The 20,373-nt window shown below is 39.7% G+C and overlaps 1 protein-coding gene across 1 annotated transcript in view; it reads right to left on the reverse strand.

Moving 5' to 3' along the window:
- Positions 1-20,373, reverse strand: part of map3k10 (mitogen-activated protein kinase kinase kinase 10) — a 48,595-nt gene that overhangs the window by 24,852 nt on the left and 3,370 nt on the right. The gene's annotated exons all lie outside the window — the stretch shown is intronic.

Below are 20,373 nucleotides of genomic sequence, written 5' to 3' on the forward strand. Positions count from 1 at the left end.
CTGGACTGACAGACATTGTTGTCCCTGCAGCAGACAGGCAAGCAACTAAAATGTTTCTTTAAAATGTATCTAAAAAGTGTCATTTTATAAATAAAAAGAATTGTAAATTTACAAAACGGCACTGTTTAGGTGCATGATCTGTTATGAAGCCATCAGACTGTGTTACTCGACGGGAATGCACGGGTCTGTGGTCTCTGAAAGAGGACTGCAGGGTTTCAGATGCCATTTGGGACACAGTGTGAAACTTTATAGCATGTTGCAGCTCTGGCCGCAGTCCAACAACCACCATCACAGCCGTGTATCGATCAGCTGTCAGAAACACCTGCTGATCGGGGTGTGGCCACACAGTCCAGTTTTCAGGCCACAGAGAGCAGCCTGACTGTTTATTTACTTTTTATACTGCCCTACTTTACCCCTCCATCCTTGGACCCTGATCTCTGCCACCGAGTCGCTGTTTAAACACCGACAGACAAGTGAGGCTTTAATGTTCCTCATGATCCTTCGGACCGGTTAGTCAGAGCATTAAGGACAGGTGACACATTAGCCTGCAGCCCACGCACATATTTCACCACAGAGGAATGCAGCCAAAGGTCCCCTGAGTGGTGACATTTCTGAAAGGACTGCTCACCTCAAAAACACACAAAGAGTGAAACATGTTTGGCACAAGGTGGTTCCGATCTGGAAACTCCCTGCTAGTTCACACAAGTCCACACTGAACAAACAGATTAGCAACAGAACAAAATACTCTGGATATAGAAAAACATTTGAAAATGAGAGTATTTCAATTTAAATATTGTGCAGAAAATTGGGAGACAAATATTTCTGGCTGGAGTCCTTTTTTATATCTCTGTCTCCTCCCTTATAAAACTAAAGTAGAATGTATTAAATGAAAGAAAACGGCTAGATTAATAATTTTGGACAACATTAGGAACACCTGTACCTCAATAATACACATTAATTCGATTGATTTTAATTTTTTTGACTATTTTTGATTCATTTTATGTATTTACTTGTCAATTTATGTGTACATTTTAGCCAGTTTCATCTGTCATTTAACATCTTTTTTTTTCTATTCTTGTCTGTAGGTTATTTTTTTACTTATTCTGCCTCTGGTATTTCATCGTTGTATTTATTTATGAAGCATTTTCTCACTTTCTCTGTTTCCATTCGCCCTTTAAACCGTTTTTTTTACATTCTTATTCATATGAACAGTGCTGTACAAAAAATGTCTGATTAATACACGAGGGGACGAAACATTAGGAACAAGTCTGTCACCACCCACTACAGCCTCAGTAACAAACATAAAGTAGAATTATCAAAGCTGAAAATGTTTAAGGTTCATAAAAGTTGAATTTATGGCAGTGCTGTTGCACTGGATCTCATAGGTACTCGTAATAAATTATTCAGTGATTGAATTTTAGCTCTAAATTAGCACATTTTACTCACATGCCAGAGATTCTAACCTTTGATTATCTTTGCTTATCAAAAATAAGGACAGAGGTTACATTAAACCATTCTACAAACTACAACCTGTGCACTGTTTTCATAAAATGTCAACAAGCTGTTAGCAAAGTGCCTTTGTCTCTGTGAGCTGCCTCGCCTTCAATAAACTGTGTGATGGCAGAGCGAGCAATCAGCTGGAGCAGAGTTTTGGGCGTGGTCGTCCACCAGTCAGCTGACAGATTTATCCACAGTGATCAGCTGATCAGGGCACTGCAGGTGGAGCTTAACGCTACTTTCATTTTCCCTCCTCTGTAAGAGCTACTTTATGGACATTTGTAGTTTGAACAGAGAGGAAATTATATCAGCAAAACACCAGGATATGTCCATTTAGCAAGTTCAAATAAAAGTCTGTACTTAAACATGTGTTTTTAAAGCACAGAGACGCTCGACAGGTGTGTGTTTTTTTACTCCACCAAGAGCTTTTGCGGAGTTATGTGACAGCCGCCGTTGGTTTGTCTGTTTGTCTGTTAGCAACATTACTCAAAGACAAAATAACAGATTTGGATGAAATTTTCAGGGAAGGTCAGAAATGACACAAGGACCACCTGATTAGATTTTGGCAGTGATGCGGTTTATAGTTTGGATCCACGGATTTGTTGAAGATTTCTGTATCATTATGAGATAGCGGCACAGTGTCACTGTAACCATGACAACAAGTGAATGCTACATCAGCTGCCTGCTGACAAACACATGATTACGATTCTAGAACAAATCGACCGCTGCGGACTTATCAGGGCTTATCCGTTGGAAATGATACAAGGAACAATTCATTAAATCGTCCCATCAATTCCTGCCGCCCACTACATAATTAGGTCACGCAATTTGGTATTTGTACAAAACATAAACATGCATAACACACGCCTGTGTTCCATGCAAAGTCATTTTTTTTTTTTTTTAAAGATTTCAAATGACGGAAATGATACGACGGAGCAGCTTTGGTGGAGTGCTACGTTCTCTGAGTGCTTTTTTTAAAATTTGATGTCTGCATTCTAAATGGTGAATTTAGTGATCAGGTCAGTTTCTTCTCATTGAAATCTGTGTTTCTCAATTTAGAGAGACTTTGGAAAGCTAAATCTCAAAAAGATCCAAGTTCAAAATCAGGTTTGAGCATTTTAGCAAGTTTTTGTGGTTTTCTACTGTATCAGCATTTCTTTTTCTGTGGTAATCTTGTTGATGATTTGCTTGATTTGCTTTGTTTTAAGATGAAATGAGATGAAATGAGTTGAGTAGAGCCTTATTAATCCCAAAAGAAATTCTTGCACCAGATACTTCCAGAAACAAATTATTTTAGCATGAAAATAAATGCCTTGCCTAAAAGAACAGCAATAAGATATAAGTACCGTATGATACATTACTAAACACAGAAATAAGTATGATAATAGAAGTAAGCAATGATGCTGAAGTAGTAAAGTTATTCATGATAATGGTAAGTATTTATATAGCGCTTTACTATACCTGCAAGGTACCCAAAGCGCTTTACATGATACGTCACATTCACCCATTGATGGCGGAAGCTGCCATGCAAGGCGCTAACCACGACCCATCAGGAGCAATTTGAGGTTAGGTGTCTTGCTCAGGGACACCTTGAGCACAACGGGGCGAGAATTGAACCGGCAACCCTTCGGTTGCAAGACGGCCACTGTACCCACTGAGCCATGCCGCCCCTAATGATAATGAAATATTGCACATGTACGTCAGTCTCAAATTACACCAAAATAAGAAACTAATATGTGGTATTTCTATGAAAAAACACAGACAGTTTGGCCAAATCAAGCTCAGCTTATGTAAGTCAAAGTCATCCACATTCTGCACTCGATCTGTATGTTTTCAGAGAGCAGCCTGGACAGATAAAGCTGATGAATTTGTACACTGATGGTGGAGACTCTCACTAGTGCTTCTGTGACGAGGAACTTCACAAATGCAAATCTGTAGGTCTGTCGGGCCTACTGGCGCTGAACAGTTCAGCCTCAACATGAACACTGAGGGACACAGAGAGCGGCCACTTGTTCTGCCAAAGATTCAGTTCCCTCTGCTGTGTCATTAACTTGTTGTTATGGTAACAAGGACAGAGGTCACAAACCAATACGAGAAACGAGGAGGCGACTCAGATATGAACACCCCCATGCCCCTATCTGCTTTTTTTATCTTCTTCTTCAGCTTGTTGTTGTGTTTAAAATTACACTCAACTGGTTTTACACATTAAGATAAAAACAAAAAACTTTGGAAATCTGCTTATAGTGATCACAAAACCTGACGGTCTCTTTACATTCAGTAGATTATCTGGTAGAATGATTATTGGCTCATTCACAGCTGGGTTACAGCATCGACCATGTCCTTACAAATGCACAGAGCAGCCATTTGTCACTATTGCTGTCATGATAATAAAGCTGTTCGGTGCTCCACCTCCCTCCACCTCTGCAGCCTTATGTACTGTGTCCATGTGTCAAATTATTTGACTGTTTACATTTGAGGTGTTGTCTTATCAGCATGTCGGCCACGTGTCTTTGAATTGCACCGAGCTTTACAAAAGGTGCTAAACAAATAAGGTCTGATTGATTAGTGCAGCTATAAAACAGCATTAGAAAATATACAAAAAGACTGCTTTTAAAATCTAATTATGTGGAACAGTAAAGGTGCTCTTTGAGTTTCTTCATATATTAATCTTATCTATATAAACAAGGTCTGAAGCAAATGAGAAACAATAAGATGTGTCTGAAATAAATCAATAAATTGATTGAATTTAATATTTTAAGTGATATTTTATTTTATGTTAGTATGCTAACATATTTAACTTAAAACCCTGTAAAACTCACTGTAGCACAGGAGAACACAGGAGTGATGGTTGCTGGAAATGTTCCTCTGTGCCCCTATGTAGATATTCTATTAAAAATCAGCCGTTTCCAGCTAGAATAGTTAATTACCAACAATATCTAGACTGTATTTCTGATTCATTTTATATTATTTTCGATATATATATTATTTTTGCTCTTTTATTTCCATATTTGGGACTTATAGGGTTAAGTGGTAAGCTTTACCAGTCTAGGGTAGAATTTAGCATTGCTGTGTCTCAGTAAAGCCTCTCAAAGTTGCTAGTACTACTGCTGACGCTTAGGTTGGAATATTGTGTTTGCAGTTTTAGGACCACGGCTGCGGGACCACACGGTTAAAGGTTAGTGTCTGTGAGGGAGGTTACAGTGCTCTCTTAGTTATTAAATGCAATACTGTGGCTCTGCTGTGAAAAACATGGGCCCTAGAACTTCAGGTTCTTCTACTGCAGACATAGGCTACTTTTAGGGTGAAGCTAAACCATGATGGAAAATGGCATGAGGTCAAGGAATGGTATGTAGGAGAATCCATAAAAAACATACAGCAGGAAAGGTCAACTACAGTGCAAAGACAATACGACATTAGGCCACGTAATCATGCCATGGTGGGTGTTGTTAATGTGGATGTTGAATGATTTCATTCGTTTCATAAAGAGCGTTTACAAGATTTATCTTCCTGCAGTTCCTTTTTGTTCATGGTACATCATTTTCATAATTTTTATAATGTATCTGAATGAGCATAAATCATGGACAAACAAAATAAATAAATAAATAAATAAATGGTGAAATGTTCTGACTTTGGAAAAAAAATGCTCCAGTGACGCTTTGTATTTAGAGAATTCCATCACTAATTATCACTTAGATACTTGTAGGTCATTTTAGTCAGAAGCAAAAATTAGACTATTTCCCCAGAATCTTTTTTCATTTTTTTAGTAAGATTTATTTTTGGGCATTTTAGTCTGTCAAGGGAGGGCAGGGCAAAGAACAAATGGTCCCCAGCTGGGATTCAAACCGGAGCCCCTCTGCTACAACCATGTGGTCTGAACCACCCAGCCATCAGGTCACCCAATCTTGTTTCTTTATCATAAACATGTTTTTAGATGTTAATTTATGTATGTTTTCTGTGGCTCTTTTGGGAGTTAAATATTTAATAAGACTGAAGTTGTGCCAGCTGGCATGTCAGATCTTTGACTCTCAGTAATTGACATTCAGATACAAAAAAAACAGACCATCCTTCATGAAGACACAAACATTTCTCTTATTATCGACCCTGTTCTCCTTCCCTCTCCCCTCATCAGTCTCTTTCTCCTCCTCCTCTCGTACAGAAACAGGTGTAGCCTGCAGGGTGGAACAGCTGTTTCTGTGGTGCCAAGTCAGCGAATGAGATCCGACAAACCTCCCTGACAGACTCCCCTGATACCTCCATCCAACCCTCTGCAGCTCTCAACACCTTCCTCCACCTCTTCACCCTCCTGCAGAGCTGCTGGTTGTTTGGGTTCAGCACCTGAGTGCTGGTCCCAGCCGTCTGTCTCGGCACATCACTGTGACGAATACAGCAACTTGACTGGCATGGCAGCAGGTCGATGTGCATCAGCACAGATGAGATACAGACCCACGGGATGCTGAGCCGCCAGCTCCCTGCAGGCCACCGCCGTCTCGGTTTCTACTTTGGCAAAGATAAAAAAAAAGTAACCGCCTCCTCCAACATACCTCCTTATGACTGTCTCTTCATCTTTGCATCCCCTCTTTTTTCCCCATCAACCCCTCCCCTCCCATGGCTGGTGCCCACTGCCCCGACTGTCTGCTGTTGCAGCTGTCGCCGGCCTGGCTACGATCACAACACACCGGGGAGAAGAAATGGAAGAAGAGACACAGGCAAAGCATAGAGGGAAAAAAAAACAAAGAGTAACTGAGAGGTAGATTGTGTGTATGTAATTTGGGAGGTGGATGGTAGGGGGTAAGAAGATGAAGGGGGTGGCGGTTTAAGATGAGGAATGGGGGATGGGAGACAGAAGATGAGGAAAAAAGGCAAGAGAGGGACAAAAAATTACAAGAGCTGCAGAAATGAGGGCAAAGGAGAAGAGAGCAATGCAAGAAGGGTAAGAAAAGGCCAGAAAACAGAGAGAGATGTAGGGCAGAAAAGGCACAAGAGGAGAATGATGTGTGGATGAAAAGATGCAGACTATTCGAGGTAAAGAGAGATGACTGGAGGGAAAGCTTTTGTCATTTTCCTGGCAGCTTGTACCACACGTCTTTGTATCTCAATAGGTCTCTGCGTTTTTGCTCGGCTTTCTCACATCTCTGGTCTCAAGCAATTTCAGGCAAATGAAGATGTAAAACAGAAGAAAAACTGTCCAAATTCAGGTCTGTCTAATTCAAACGTGAACAGACATCACAAAATACAGCTTCAGATATTACAATCTGTCTCAAAACCTTCACTTTAGTTACCTCAAGTCTTAATAACAACGTGGTGATGGCTTCACTGAGGCACCGCGGACGTTACTTCTGCTGCATTTTGAGAATCTCTGCACATAAGCAGCACTCAGTTTAGCCTAAAAATTGATGCACAGCACAGCCAGACATGCATCCCATCTCTTCCCCTTTCCCCCCCATGTGCTCTGACACGGAGGTTGTAGCGACTGTGCTCCCATGTCATCGATACCCCCGCTTGGCTCCACTTGTACAACCACAGGCCATCGAGGCTCTAATCCTGAGCCGCGTTGTGGCACAGTTTCACCCTGCAGCCATTCACTTTGTCTCCACACAAACGCAGCTGCCAGATTCGTGTGACCAGGCAGCCTCTCTCTCAGAAGAGACGGAGGTATTAAATGAGGCGGCTTTCTTGTGCGTGGAGTGTGTATGTCTGTGTGTGTGGTACGATAACGGGGGTACTTACAGTGCAGGAATTCACAGAGGTCTGACATTTTTACTTTCATCCTTCAGGTTAAGAAACTGCGAAACAGCAACGACTGAAAAATGCTGCTCTAAAGTGATGAAAACTAATTGATCTATTCTTCAATTTCAGGGCTTAATCTAAAAGCTCCAGCATTCAGTGACATCAGAAAATAGAGTCAGGTTGTGGTATAAAGATAGAAAAAGATTCATGACCTCCTCATGAACTAACGCTGATCAAACTGCTCATACATGATGACCACAACTTAATTGCCACCAAAAGTCACCAATCTGATGAAGAAATGTTTACCAGTTGGAGTGACACCTTTTTGTGAAAAAAACCAAACATGCTCAAGTTTTTTTTTTGTTTGTTTTGTTTTTAAATGCACTGTATGTAATTTTTGCAATTTGTCCTATACCAGATCATTCAAGATGAAGTACTGTGGAGTCATGGGAATTGTCATCACCACCGTTTCTGATGAAAATTTGTCTGATTCATGCTCACAAAAGGGGTAATGTATTCAAATTTTATTCATGTTACATTTAGTCATGTATATTCATGTTTTAGCATTTCACTCTACTGAAATAGCTGCTTCATCAGCACTAATGAAGCAGCATCATCTCATTAGTAATATTATTATTTTTACCCTTGTTTGTATGGCTTTACCTTCTATTTACTTTAATTCTATTTAATCTTTTGCTTGAACATGATGTGAGTTTTTTTGTGCTTTTATTATTTCATTTGTATCCATTGATGTTTGTTGTATTGACTTACTTATATTGAAATTCTGTATCTTTTACAGTGTTTTCACTCTTGTCTCCTTCTGATCCATCACAAGCGAAGAAGACAAACAACAGAATGAAAAAACGACAGATTCATCTTGTGTTTACAGTGTTTTGTAAGCTACAGTGCATAAAGGGGATCTGACGGCACTGACAAGCTACAATAATGAAACACACAGTTTCACTGAATGAAACTGTGGATTTATCTGTGTTTGAGAGTTGTACACAAGTCAACATAATATCTAACGTTGGTCTAGTTGTTTTTAGACATATTAAATCAGAAACTTGAATTTCCGTCAGAATTAATAAATGTATCTATCTATGCATCTATCTATCTATCTATCTTGTATTGTACACCTTCAATTATCATGAATGGCGCACAGTTGAGAAAGATTAAACAATTCAAGTGTTTTTTTTTAATTTATTTTCATCCGAGCACGGCTACAGATTCTCTGAGCATGTAAAAAATTGTGTCTAAGTGATGAGACCTAAACAGTGATGTCTGTTATGTTTCATTTAAATTCATTCAGCATCCACTACATATGAAGGGGCCTAATCTCTCAGTAGTTTGTTGAGGAATCAGCTCAAGTGTACAATATAACAACGTGCCCACATGTCAGGCATCTCCAGGAGCAAATGCAAACACTGAATAAAACATGACATTCTTGTACAGACTCTGGCTGGTCTATACAGTCCAAACGTGCAGTCTGCTGTCGGACTGAAATGTCCTTCACATGACTCCACTGTAAAGTGGGTGAAGGACCTTGGGCTCGGGGGACACCCAGCGCCTTCTCTGCTTGGCCTGACTCTCCACTCTCCGTGCCAGGCTGCTGGCAAACAACAATGACCCTCTAACAGCAGTCAACAGCCACCAAATGTACAACAGCCCAGGAGGTGCCAATGGAAGTGTGAGGGTGTGTTTCACTGTCTTTAGCACTTTTTTCCACTGAAACATTCAGCGTTGCCTCCTTGTGCTGCTAACTGTGGTGGTACGAAACACAAAGCTGCATTAATGTTGATATTTCAGATCCTTTTCTAAAGTTTTTAAAATTCTGCCAATGAAATTAAAAATCAAAAAACGAGCAAATGTGTTGTTTCTGTTGATCACCACTGACGTTTTCCCCTCTGATTGCACTTCTTTGTCATCTCTAATTTTAGACGAACTGTTGTGCCACTGAATCTCTTACACCCTATGTGACTGTAGAGCTGAGGTGAAATTGAGGCGATGATGACAAAACACAGCGGCGTTCGTCTTTTGATGCAGAGTAACGTGCTCTTCAGACCTGTTTGGCAGACATGGATTAAGTAGCTGCAGCATGTTTGGTCTGTTTACGCAAATTCACTGCAGTTATATAATCAGTATGTGTTTACATGTAATTATGTAAGTGTGAGAGCACAGGTACAGTTATAAGAGCAAAATGTGACAAAAAGTTTGAACATTAATAGTGCAGAGTAATGCGCTGCAGGATCACAACAATATCAGTGTGTTTATACTGTAAGTGGAGCTGTTACTCAGCTACAGTATATCATGTGGTTCAGATTGTGCAACAAATACTGCATGAGAATGTGTAAATGTGTGTCAGTATGCTTGGCAGGTCCACAGGGAGACACAGCTGCAATGCAGTAAAGGGAGCAGGGAGTCATCACTGTTAACTGGCTCCAAATCAACTTTTTATTGACCAGTGGAGAAAATAATCGTGATGTGCGTATCAGTGTGGGGGCGCACGCTTGTGCATTCATTTGTTCTCCTGCAGCCATTGACTGGTGCCACTGTTCGCTTTAGTTGTGCGACTGCAGCTCTTGCCTTTGTCTCTCGCTCACAGAGACAGACTGAAACTCGGCAGCGTTTCCTTCTGACAGCGACGTGATACAAACATCTGTTAGCAGCGTGGTCACAGAGAACACAGTCCAAAGTCCTTCCAATAATCTATGATACGGTGTTTCATCACCAGTCTGTGCTGAGTGAGGCCTCATGGAGTTAGCTTGTGATCAAGGACTCTAATGTGTCCTGTATTTTAGCACAAACTGTCAGTCTGTCCTTCTGACAACCTGTTTTAATGCTAGTTAGAGATAGCAGTGACTGCATTTATAGGCAGTATAAAATGACTTTAACAGTGGCTAATAAATCTAAATCTGCTACTTCTTATCTACAGAAACAAATAAAACAAACTACTTTTAACAACTGTAGACCCATAATGTACAGTATATCCATTAATTAACTTATAGCTGTCAGGATGCTACTGTGAGGGTGGAATGATGCTCACCAACTGCGTGGCAGGGCTGACACAAAAACCTGATTTCTGGCCACATTTGATGCTTTAAATATTGAAAAAAATCAGCTTCACTACAGATGGGGTTGGAGATACTTAAGCTCAGCTGAATTTTAGTGGTCTGATCTAAATCAATGACGACATGAATTTGTGTTTTGGAGGCTGATGTGTGCCACAGTATTCAAAGAAACAAGAATGTGCTGCCACCCTAAGCAACTCTACATTTTCTAAGTGATATTTTGAGCCAACACTGAAAACGCTACTATGATAGTGTTTATTGGGTACATATACTATCATGTTCACCATCTTAGTTTTAACATCCTGACAATCAGAGGATCACAGACATCTGCATAGAATTTCACAGCAATCCATTAATTAGCCAGGACCGATGGTAGTGCATTAACTACAACTAGCCTGTGGTGCAGCTAAAAGAAAGGCAAAGATGAGATTATCTCATATCTGTGTCTCAATCAGCACTGAATGGAATAATCTGAATAGGAATTTTGCATTTCTGTATATTAACACAAACAATAAAACTCATAGATTGGCTGCAAAAATGTATATTACAATCATTATGGAGGATGTTTGCAGTGGTTGGATGATTACTTATTACCAAATCTGCACAAGCGACTCCTCATATGTCTGCACTCGTTTGATAATTTGTGCATTTGACTTGAATTGGAAGTGTATCAGTATAATGAGGTCTACAGTACAGACAGACAGACACAGATAGAGAAAAACCGTGCACCAAGAATCTTAGCCTTAATCTGTAGCTGTCTCACTGAGGGAAAGAAGAATGGTTTGACCTCCTCTCAAAGTGGCCTTATACTTCTCCCTCTCCCAGCGTTCCTCCCTCAATCCCTCCCTCCCCCATCCATCTCTCCATTCCCTTTTCCAGTCGAGCCTCCAGGGGTTTCTCTACAACCACTGCATTCCTGCTCAGCTCCTCTCCCCATCCTCACTTGCTTCCATGTATCTCTCCACTCCGTCATTTGCGGCCTACAGTCAGCCCTCGCTGCCTCCGTCTCCCATCCTTCACCCCCCATTCCCCTGCTGTAACTCCTGCCATTGTGAGCTCTGCTCTTGTTCTGTCTTGGGCTGCTGTGTGAGAATGGGGTCATTGTTGGCGTGCTGCAGCGAGTACATGAGCGTGTGTGTGTGTGTGTGTGTGTGTGTGTGTGTGTGTGTGTGTGTGTGTGTGTGTGTGTGTGTGTGTGTGTGTGTAAATGCCTGTGTGCATGTGAGATAGTAGGAGTGAGTTCTCTGCCAGAGCACCAGCATGTCCTGCTGTCGACCTCCACACAGGCCTACATATTCGCTGCACATGCACCGAGCTTGCAAACACATCACATAAAACAACTTAAAATGTAGCGTAATTGTATAATTTTATAGCTTCACTTTGGTCTACTATAAAATCTTCTCAAACTGTGTTCTCAGCTACAAAAATTCAGATAAAATACTAGAAGAACTGTTTTCCTGACTCTGAGTTTTGCCTCTCAGAGGGACTGTTAAAACCATCACCAAGGTAGATACCAATTAAGGCAAACACAACCGATACATCCATGTTTGCATGTTCTTCCTTTTTCTTTCTATAATCTGATTTATTGTTATGGCACAAAATGATCCTAAATTAGGCAACAATCAAAGACAAGGTTGAAAAGACCTGATCTTTGTTCTGAAGACCAACACAGCTGTTTGTGTGAACTGCTTCTACGTGGGTACTTTAGAGTAGTGATTAACTAAAGCGAACTGCAACATAAATATAACAGAGCGAGTGAACACTATGTAAAGGAGTTGCTCAGAAGCATTTGCAGTGAAGTCTAACCAAAGTAATCAACTATGTAAATGTCAAGTCATTGCAGCATCAGTCTGTAACAACATTTATGTGGTGTATATGAGTTAACATGATATACATGTCATTTGAGACTTTTATGTTTTATGACGGCAACAGCCAAAGCAGGACATATGGTGTTGTCAGCTTGTCTGTCAGTCATTCCCATTCAGCATCACCTCACACTAGGTGGGGATTTCTGCAAAACTGACACAAACATTCACTTAGAACTGAAAAACTGAGTAGAATTTGGTGGCACAAGAAACATTTTTGCCCAGAACTCCATAATCATTCAGTAATTATGACAAAAGTTCATACAAATGTCTAAAAGAGCAAATTTAAGACAATTTACATACAAGAGGTCAAAGGTCAAGCTAGGACGAACTTCAACTTGACTGACTGTTGGGTAACACCTAGTTTTCTATTGTGTATGTGGGCCTGTTTATTTTTTCTGTTACATTTGTATGATTTAGGTTAATGTCAAAAATTAACACAAATAAAAACTTATGTGATCGAAGAACACAAGCAAAAACTAAACATCTTCATGCTGCCAGTCCTCTAATGTATGCTAGCTTTTGAATACAGGCATATGATGAGAAATATGTGCTTCGTAGTTAGTAGAATTCACGCAGAAATATTTGATTATATAAACCTGACACTATTCACTATTTTAGGCTAATATTATTAGCAAAATGTTTTGATATGTAGGCATTATTTTGTTATAATTTAAACGTGCACTAGATCAAAGATGTATTACATAATATAATCAATATATGTCTATTATTTTTAAATAGAGAGGCTACGCTACAATAACTATCTGTGTCTCTCATTTTGAATCTGGTTTGCAGTTTCCAAAGGTTTCATACGTGGGAACCGCCCTCATGATGAAATAATTATGTTAAATTACGGCAACAATTCAGTTTAGCAAATTTTTATCTGCTTATACAATGTTACCATCACAGTTAAAGAAAAAAAGTTTGTAACACTCACAGCAGTTACACCTGGCAGTTACTGAACATAAATACTTGACAGCAACTCAGCTCTGTGTCAATTGGTCTAAAGCATTATTGAACAATGTTTTGTAATTTGAGCTGTAATAACTCATTTTCATGCACTTTGTCAATTAATTTAGTTATCTACATGATGTCTAAATCTCCAATTAGTGAACACATGCCATAACAAAAAAAAAAAACACTCAGAGAGCGCTGTACTCCACCAAGCCTGTTCATTCCCCCATATGACACTGTCAGAAATGCAGCACATTTTTGTAGAAATGCAGCATTTGTTTATTAGCTATGAATGATCTGAAATCACAGAACAATAGAATGTGGCCATTTAACGTAGATGTACCCACAAAGAAAATGGCCTTGCTCTGAGCACAGATGTGTGTTATGCATGTGTACATTATATATGCATACCGAATCGCATGACCTAAATATGTAGCAGGCGGCAGGAATTGAAGGGACTCGGAAACACCCCCACAATTTAATCAATCGTTCCTTGTATCATTTCTGTTAAGTCTGCAGCGGTGAATTTGTAGTAGGATCGCAACTATGTGATCATCAGCAGGCAACTGACGTAGTGTTCACTTGTTGTCATGGTTACAGTGACACCATGCCGAGATCCCGCAATGATAGGAAATCCTTAACAAACACATGGTTCCAGACTATAAGCCGCATCACTGCCAAACTCTAATGAGGTGGTCCATGTGTCATTTCTGACCTTCCCTGAAAATTTCACCCAAATCTGTTATTTTGTTTTTGACTAATGTTGTGCACAGACAGACAAACGTATGCTGATCGTCACATAACTCCATCGCATTCCTTGGCAGAGTAATTAGACACCTTTGATCTTATAGCAAGTGAGCACAACCAGCTCCAGGTCATTTCCAGAAAAACTACTGTAGATTTGCTCACAAGTCGAATTTGTGCTATAATAATACAGCATTTGAATTTTTGTCAAAATGCTAGGCTATTATTGCCATCTTAATACAAAGACCAAAGTCCACTCAGGGTGGGTTTTTTATATCCTTCTGTATTCAACAGTAAATTAATGCCTGAAAGTGGTATATGTAAGCATATCATCCACGCATATCACTCCTCAGATCCATGCCCTCGATGTACTTCTAACCTAAAGCTAAAAGATGATAACAGTTTTGTGCTCTGTTCCTGGTGTTGCTCTCTCTCTGGTCCAGTTAGTCACAGTCTCGGCCTCCGCTCTGTCTCTCTGAGGGATTAACAGCCGGCACTGGCCACCACTCTAATCCTTTCCTCAACAGACTCACTCTTACATTCTCACACACACACATGCAGCCAGACGCAGGTTTTTCAATGACAGCGACTACATGCCATATCTCGGCTTGCTAATCTGTTAAGTAGCTATTACAGCACTTGTGTGCAGTGCTGTTGTTGATGTCATGGTTGCTATAGTTGAACACATCAACCAAAACAAAAGAAAAAGCCAAACGAAATAGCGCGTCTATTAAATTATTTTTGTCTAATCTTCTTTTGTAACTTTTCTGAGCGAGCAGCATACTTGACGAGCCAGCTTTGACACACAGGGCTCCCACTATTCAGATGATTGTTGACTGTGTAAACATGGCTTCCATTTGAAGCTACAGCAGTCAAAACAGCAGGTAATGTCAGCCTCGCTCTGTTCTTATTGTGTGTGTCTACAGTGTTAGTCTGTGCATTCATAGTGAAACATCACACAAGCTTCATATGGGACCATAAAACTCCCATTTACTGTACATTCACGTCCACTTGTTTCTGCTTTTTAATAAGTGCTGCACCGAGGTGGTGTTGTGTTGTCTCACAGGAGTTCAAAGACAAATATTAGATATACGCTGTAAATGTCCACAGTCAAGCTATATTACCTTTACGGGATGTAAGAACAGGCTGCAGGTACAGATATGGAGCAGCTTGCCTCTTGCTGTTGTTAGCAACAGGTGATGGCGATCTGCTCACCTGTATTGTCTTACCTGCAGCTGACTCACTGCTTCTACAGAGTTCCATATAAAGTGTCAGTGACTGTCAGTGATGTTCACGTAACTTAGAGAGGAACCGTGACTCAGCCTCATGTACCGGCAATAGTGGTAAAATCAAGTGCAAAACCGTATCAGCTCTGCTCACTAGCTTGATCTGGAGCTTTTTAACAGGACACGCAGAAATGAACAGAAATTACAGCTATTAAATATTGCCATGACCTCAAGATTCCTTTACACCTCTAATCTATCTTAATTTGAGAGTAAATAGCCTAAAATAAGACAGCTGAAAGCTTTAAAGCTGGAAATCATTACATGGTGAACGGCTAATTCAAACAATAAAATATTAGCATTTACTTTTGTTGTTATGCTTCTTTATCAAGACTAAAGGTAGAAGTTTAACTGTGCAACCTGAAATCTAAAATCTATAGGAAATAATGAATACTGATCCATTTGCTGAACGTTTTTCTTTAAAGTAAGCTGACAAAATGACTGATTAACAAGTGCTGCATCAATCTGAAATCACTGTGGAGGCTGTTGGAGGAAGGTGCTGCATCAACTGCCACCCTGACTGATATATCATGAGTATATTTGTCCACATTCCCAGTGACTGTTTGTAATATATCACAAACTGGTTTCTGAGGATGTTATCTGGGATGTAATCCAGGGGGAAAAAAAATATCTGCCTCAAGAAGTAATTGAGGATGCAGTTGTATCGGAAGTAAATTTGTCAGAGACAGAGCTAATCCTTGAGAGATATCTAAGGATGAGACAGTGGGAAATTAAAACAGTTAAATATTACAATATTTAGATCTAATACATCTGTGTCAAGAATGTTGCTACTACTACTAGTAATTTGATTTTAACGTACACACAAAACAACCATTTTTGGTTTTAAAACTATCACTGAATTGTTAGACAGCAAGAAGACGATATTTAAGTTATATGGCAACATCATGCGAACAAAAATCTAAAAATATTTTCAGATTAAGTTAAAACAAACAAACAAGTTTATTTATCTGCAGCACAACTGAAAACTTCCACTGATAAAAGAAGAAAGATCAGGCAAAAGAAGTTGTTACAGACGATACAACTAAAACTTTGTGAAAAAATAATTATCAGATGAAATGATAAAGAAAAAACTAATGTAGCCCTTTTTCATACAAAAATATGGCTAATCAGTATATACCATATTTTTCAAGTCTATTCATACCACTTGTCCTTTCTATTTGCTTTAATTCTACATTTCAGCCAGCTGAGAAGGACTGGTGCCCTATGCTCTGAGAAACTAGCAGCTGATCCAGGATCAGAGTGACAGGTAACCACGGGGGCAGCGACCTGCCAACCCACAAACATGCTGTGACATCACTCTAAGGAGGTCATGGTAATCAGATTATCCCCGTTACACACAGTCGCTGGCCTCTGTGGGCCTGAACCACAGCAACACTCAGCAGGTTAAAACACAGAACCGCACATGCTCGCAGACACACCTCGAAAACTTACACAAAGAGGGATAAATTTAGCAGAACGTGAGCCAAAAATAAAACTCCTGTGTTGTAAAACAGCTTCAAACAAGCTTTGATTCTGTCAGAAGTGTCACGTTTTGCCTTGATGATTTTCACTTTGGGAGAATGAAGATTGTTTACTGAGCGCTGGAGCCGGTTGATGGGAGACCGGGGAGAGGCTCCGGGGCCTGAGCTGCTCTGTAACCGCAGCGATGCCAAGTGGTCGGCAGTTTGAAGAGGACACCTGAGACCAGAGCACCTGGACAATGAGCTGAGGTGTAACCCTAAACTGAGATGAACCACTGTTTATCCCCCACGCTCTCCTTCTCTTGTTCTTTCCCATCAGTCTACTCTTTCATTTCATGCAGCTCCACTCTCTCTCTCTCTCGTCCCCAAGCTTCTTTTTCTCCACAACCCGATCTTTTCCACCCTCTTATTCTCCCAATCTTTGACTCACTGCCTCTCTGCTCTTTCTCACTTTCTTCCCATGATTTCTCCTTCTGGGCATCACCAGGCTAATGCAAACATCCCTCAGTGTGAGTGTGAGTCATATAATCACATACTTAACGATTAGCATCCCACATTTTCAGCAAGACTCATCGTTCCAGGGGAAAACAGGGTTCCAAAGCCCTTCCCTGAGACATTCCTGCATTTCTTCTGTTGCTATTTTCACACACACAATACTCTAAATTAAGGGACTGACATTTTGCACAGCAGCTGACAGCGGCTAGCAGCTGTATGACTCAGTGACACAAAAGCAGTGCCCATGTCACCATGGAAAGGCAGCATTATGGTGTTGTTGCCAAGGCTCTGCTGTCCAATGTGATCGTTACTGTTGGAGCTGCACAGGGAGGAGGGAGAGGAAAGGAAGTGGGAACGCACGTTTGAGTGTGACAGAAAAGTAAGAAACTCAAGAAGACCAAGTGAGGGATTGGAGATTAGAAGACATTTCAGCAGATCAGTGGCAAGTGTGTTTAAGCTGCACTTGCTTCTGCAACCTCCCTGCTTAAAAGGCCTTCAGTCAGCATCCCACACACTCCACCCATATTTGTACACTCCCTCCCCCATCACTCACGCCACTTAGGATAAACACACAGTCTGACCTGCACGTATACACAGAAAAATGCACTTAGATGCTCGCTGTGTATTAGTTCTTTGATGCACCAACAACTGCAACTGCGTCTTTAAACAGCAAGTAGCACAAAGGACCAAAAATAGCACACTGAGTTGCAGAGCAGAACTGCTCTCCTTGAGGATGGGAGGAAGGAGGAGGAGGAGGATGAAGAGCAGGAGGAGGTGCAGAGAGAGATGACAGGGAAAAGATGGCAGAGAGAGACCAGTTCTCCAGGACTTAGGCCTCCCTGCTGTGTTCAGTTTAAGTTTCTCCTTTAGTGTCAAAACCAAACCTCAGTGCAACACTGAATAATTACATTTCTGCAGTGTCATGGAATGATGAGGAGAAGACTTGATTTTGTGCATTTGGAACTGTCTGTTTATACGCTACAGTGGATTTCACATAGAACAGCCATAACAATAGCTGAGACCAAAAATCAGGCATCAAGCAAGCAACAAATCACAATGTGGCTTTTGAAAACTATTAAGATTTTTGGTATTAGTGCAAGTTATTATTTTTTTGTGTTTTCACTCTGTGCTACTCTTAAATACTGTAAATTATTGATTTCTACTGTATGTCAGAGATTTTACCATTTTAAAGCAATAACTTGATACTTTGTTAGTTTGGGGTCACTTAGAAATGTTCTTATTTTTGAAAGAAAATCTGATTTTTTTCAGTGAAGATAACATTAAATTAATAAGAAACACAATCTAGATATTGTTAATGTGGTAAATGACTATTTTAGCTGGAAATAGCTTATTTTAATGGAATATCTCCATAGGGGTACAGAGGAACATTTCCAGCAACTGTGTTAGCTAATGGTGTTGAAGGCTAACTGATGATAAGAAAACCCTTGTGCAGTTATGTTAGCACATGAATGAAAGTGTGAGTTTTCATGGAAAACATAAAATTGCCTGGGTTACCTCAAACTTTTGAACAGTAGTGTAGATTATTTCTTTTTTGTACGACACTGATTTTGATTAGTGTCTCACAGCTGTAGCTTCATAGTTAAAATTCAGACTCAATCTTCATCTAGCACTCAGCAAAAAGCACATAAATTGAAAATGTGACTACACAGTAGATGGGTTTTTTTATTGTTGAAGGCTACAGCTGTGCTCATTACTTTAAATCAACCCAAATGCTGATTTTAATTCAAGTCATAATTTTTTGCTATACTGTTCAAAATTCATGATGTTATCTGTTTTTCATACTCCCAATATAACCAAGCCAATCTTACAGAAAACATTGTCTGTGGATAAAAATGGTTTCATCAGAATGTCATGTCAGTGAATAATTGATTTTTGATTGTTAACATAACCGACGATCAGGTAAGGGAAATTGCATAAAATTTGCAATCATAGTATTGTCAGTTCCTCGTTGATACTATGGTTGCTATGGCAACATGTTGTGACAGTATTAACCCATTATTCCTGCTTTCAGTTAATAAATGTCACAGCAAATTAAATCTGTCGTACAACACGACATGCACTCAAATTAATGTAATTGTTTTTTCCCCCACTATAATTGGAAACTAATAAGATGAAGAAAAATACACTTATATAGTTTCCCCTTTATTCGGCACAGCTAGCAAAAACAGTAACAATAAAGAATTCATTCTTAAAAATTGTATTGTTCAGCTTTTGCCAAAACTGTAGGGCAGTTTTTATAAAATACAATATATGACAAATATCACAAAGTTCTCATGTTTCCAGTGTTCTTTGTTGCATTTTTTGATAATTTTTACACTTCATTAAGACTACGCGAAGTATAAGAAATACTTTTCAGTTTAATGCAACCACACAACAAACTACAACCTCCAAAATGATCATGAAGTCAAAGCACCACTTTAGTACAAGCTGAATCTTTTACCTTGATCAATACATTGACCTGTCACAGATATATCAATATCGCCGTATAGTTTATTTGGTAACGTGCAATATTAAACTTTACAGGGCATAAGGCAGAAAAGCTTACTTGTGGCAATTTAGAATCAACATTACTTCGTAGTTTGTCCAGCTGAGCAGCTTTGACTCCATTATTTACAACACTCTCCACACTGTGCAGCACATGTAGCAGAGACCACATCACAGCTGAGCGCATAGTGGAGCAGAGTCAAGCTCTGCTTTTGTGATAAGTTGCTACATGGTTTGCGAAATACAATATTGGGCAGTTAATGAAAATGATCCAATCAGTTTTCCTTTTCACTACAATTTTAACATAAACACAATGTCGCCTAATATATATCTGTTGTAAAATTTCTTACTCCATAAAATCGGTATTGGCCACAAAAATCATGGATTATGCATTGTAATTAGAGTGTACTCTAATTACAGTCTACTTATTACCTATATCAAAGCAAAATGTACAGTAGGACTGTTGTATGAGGCTGCACTGGTTTTGGATCAAAATTGAGAGTAAGTCTCTATATATGTAAATGTTGTGCTATTTCTATTCTATTTAGGTTTAGGTGCTTTCTGTTATTTGACCAACTTCATCCATATTAAACCTCTCAGCTGTGAGTTGAATATACAGACAGGTGAGTTTGATGGTTCATTATTGACTTTATGAATTGTAATGTGGCGAACAATATCCGAGCACAGTTTCTACGTGATCTAAACGTTCTATCTCCATCAGCCAGAAAAGAACAGCTGAATCGTCTCAGTGACA

The sequence above is a fragment of the Acanthochromis polyacanthus genome, chromosome 13 (assembly GCF_021347895.1).
Source record: "Acanthochromis polyacanthus isolate Apoly-LR-REF ecotype Palm Island chromosome 13, KAUST_Apoly_ChrSc, whole genome shotgun sequence".
Taxonomy (NCBI): domain Eukaryota; kingdom Metazoa; phylum Chordata; class Actinopteri; family Pomacentridae; genus Acanthochromis; species Acanthochromis polyacanthus.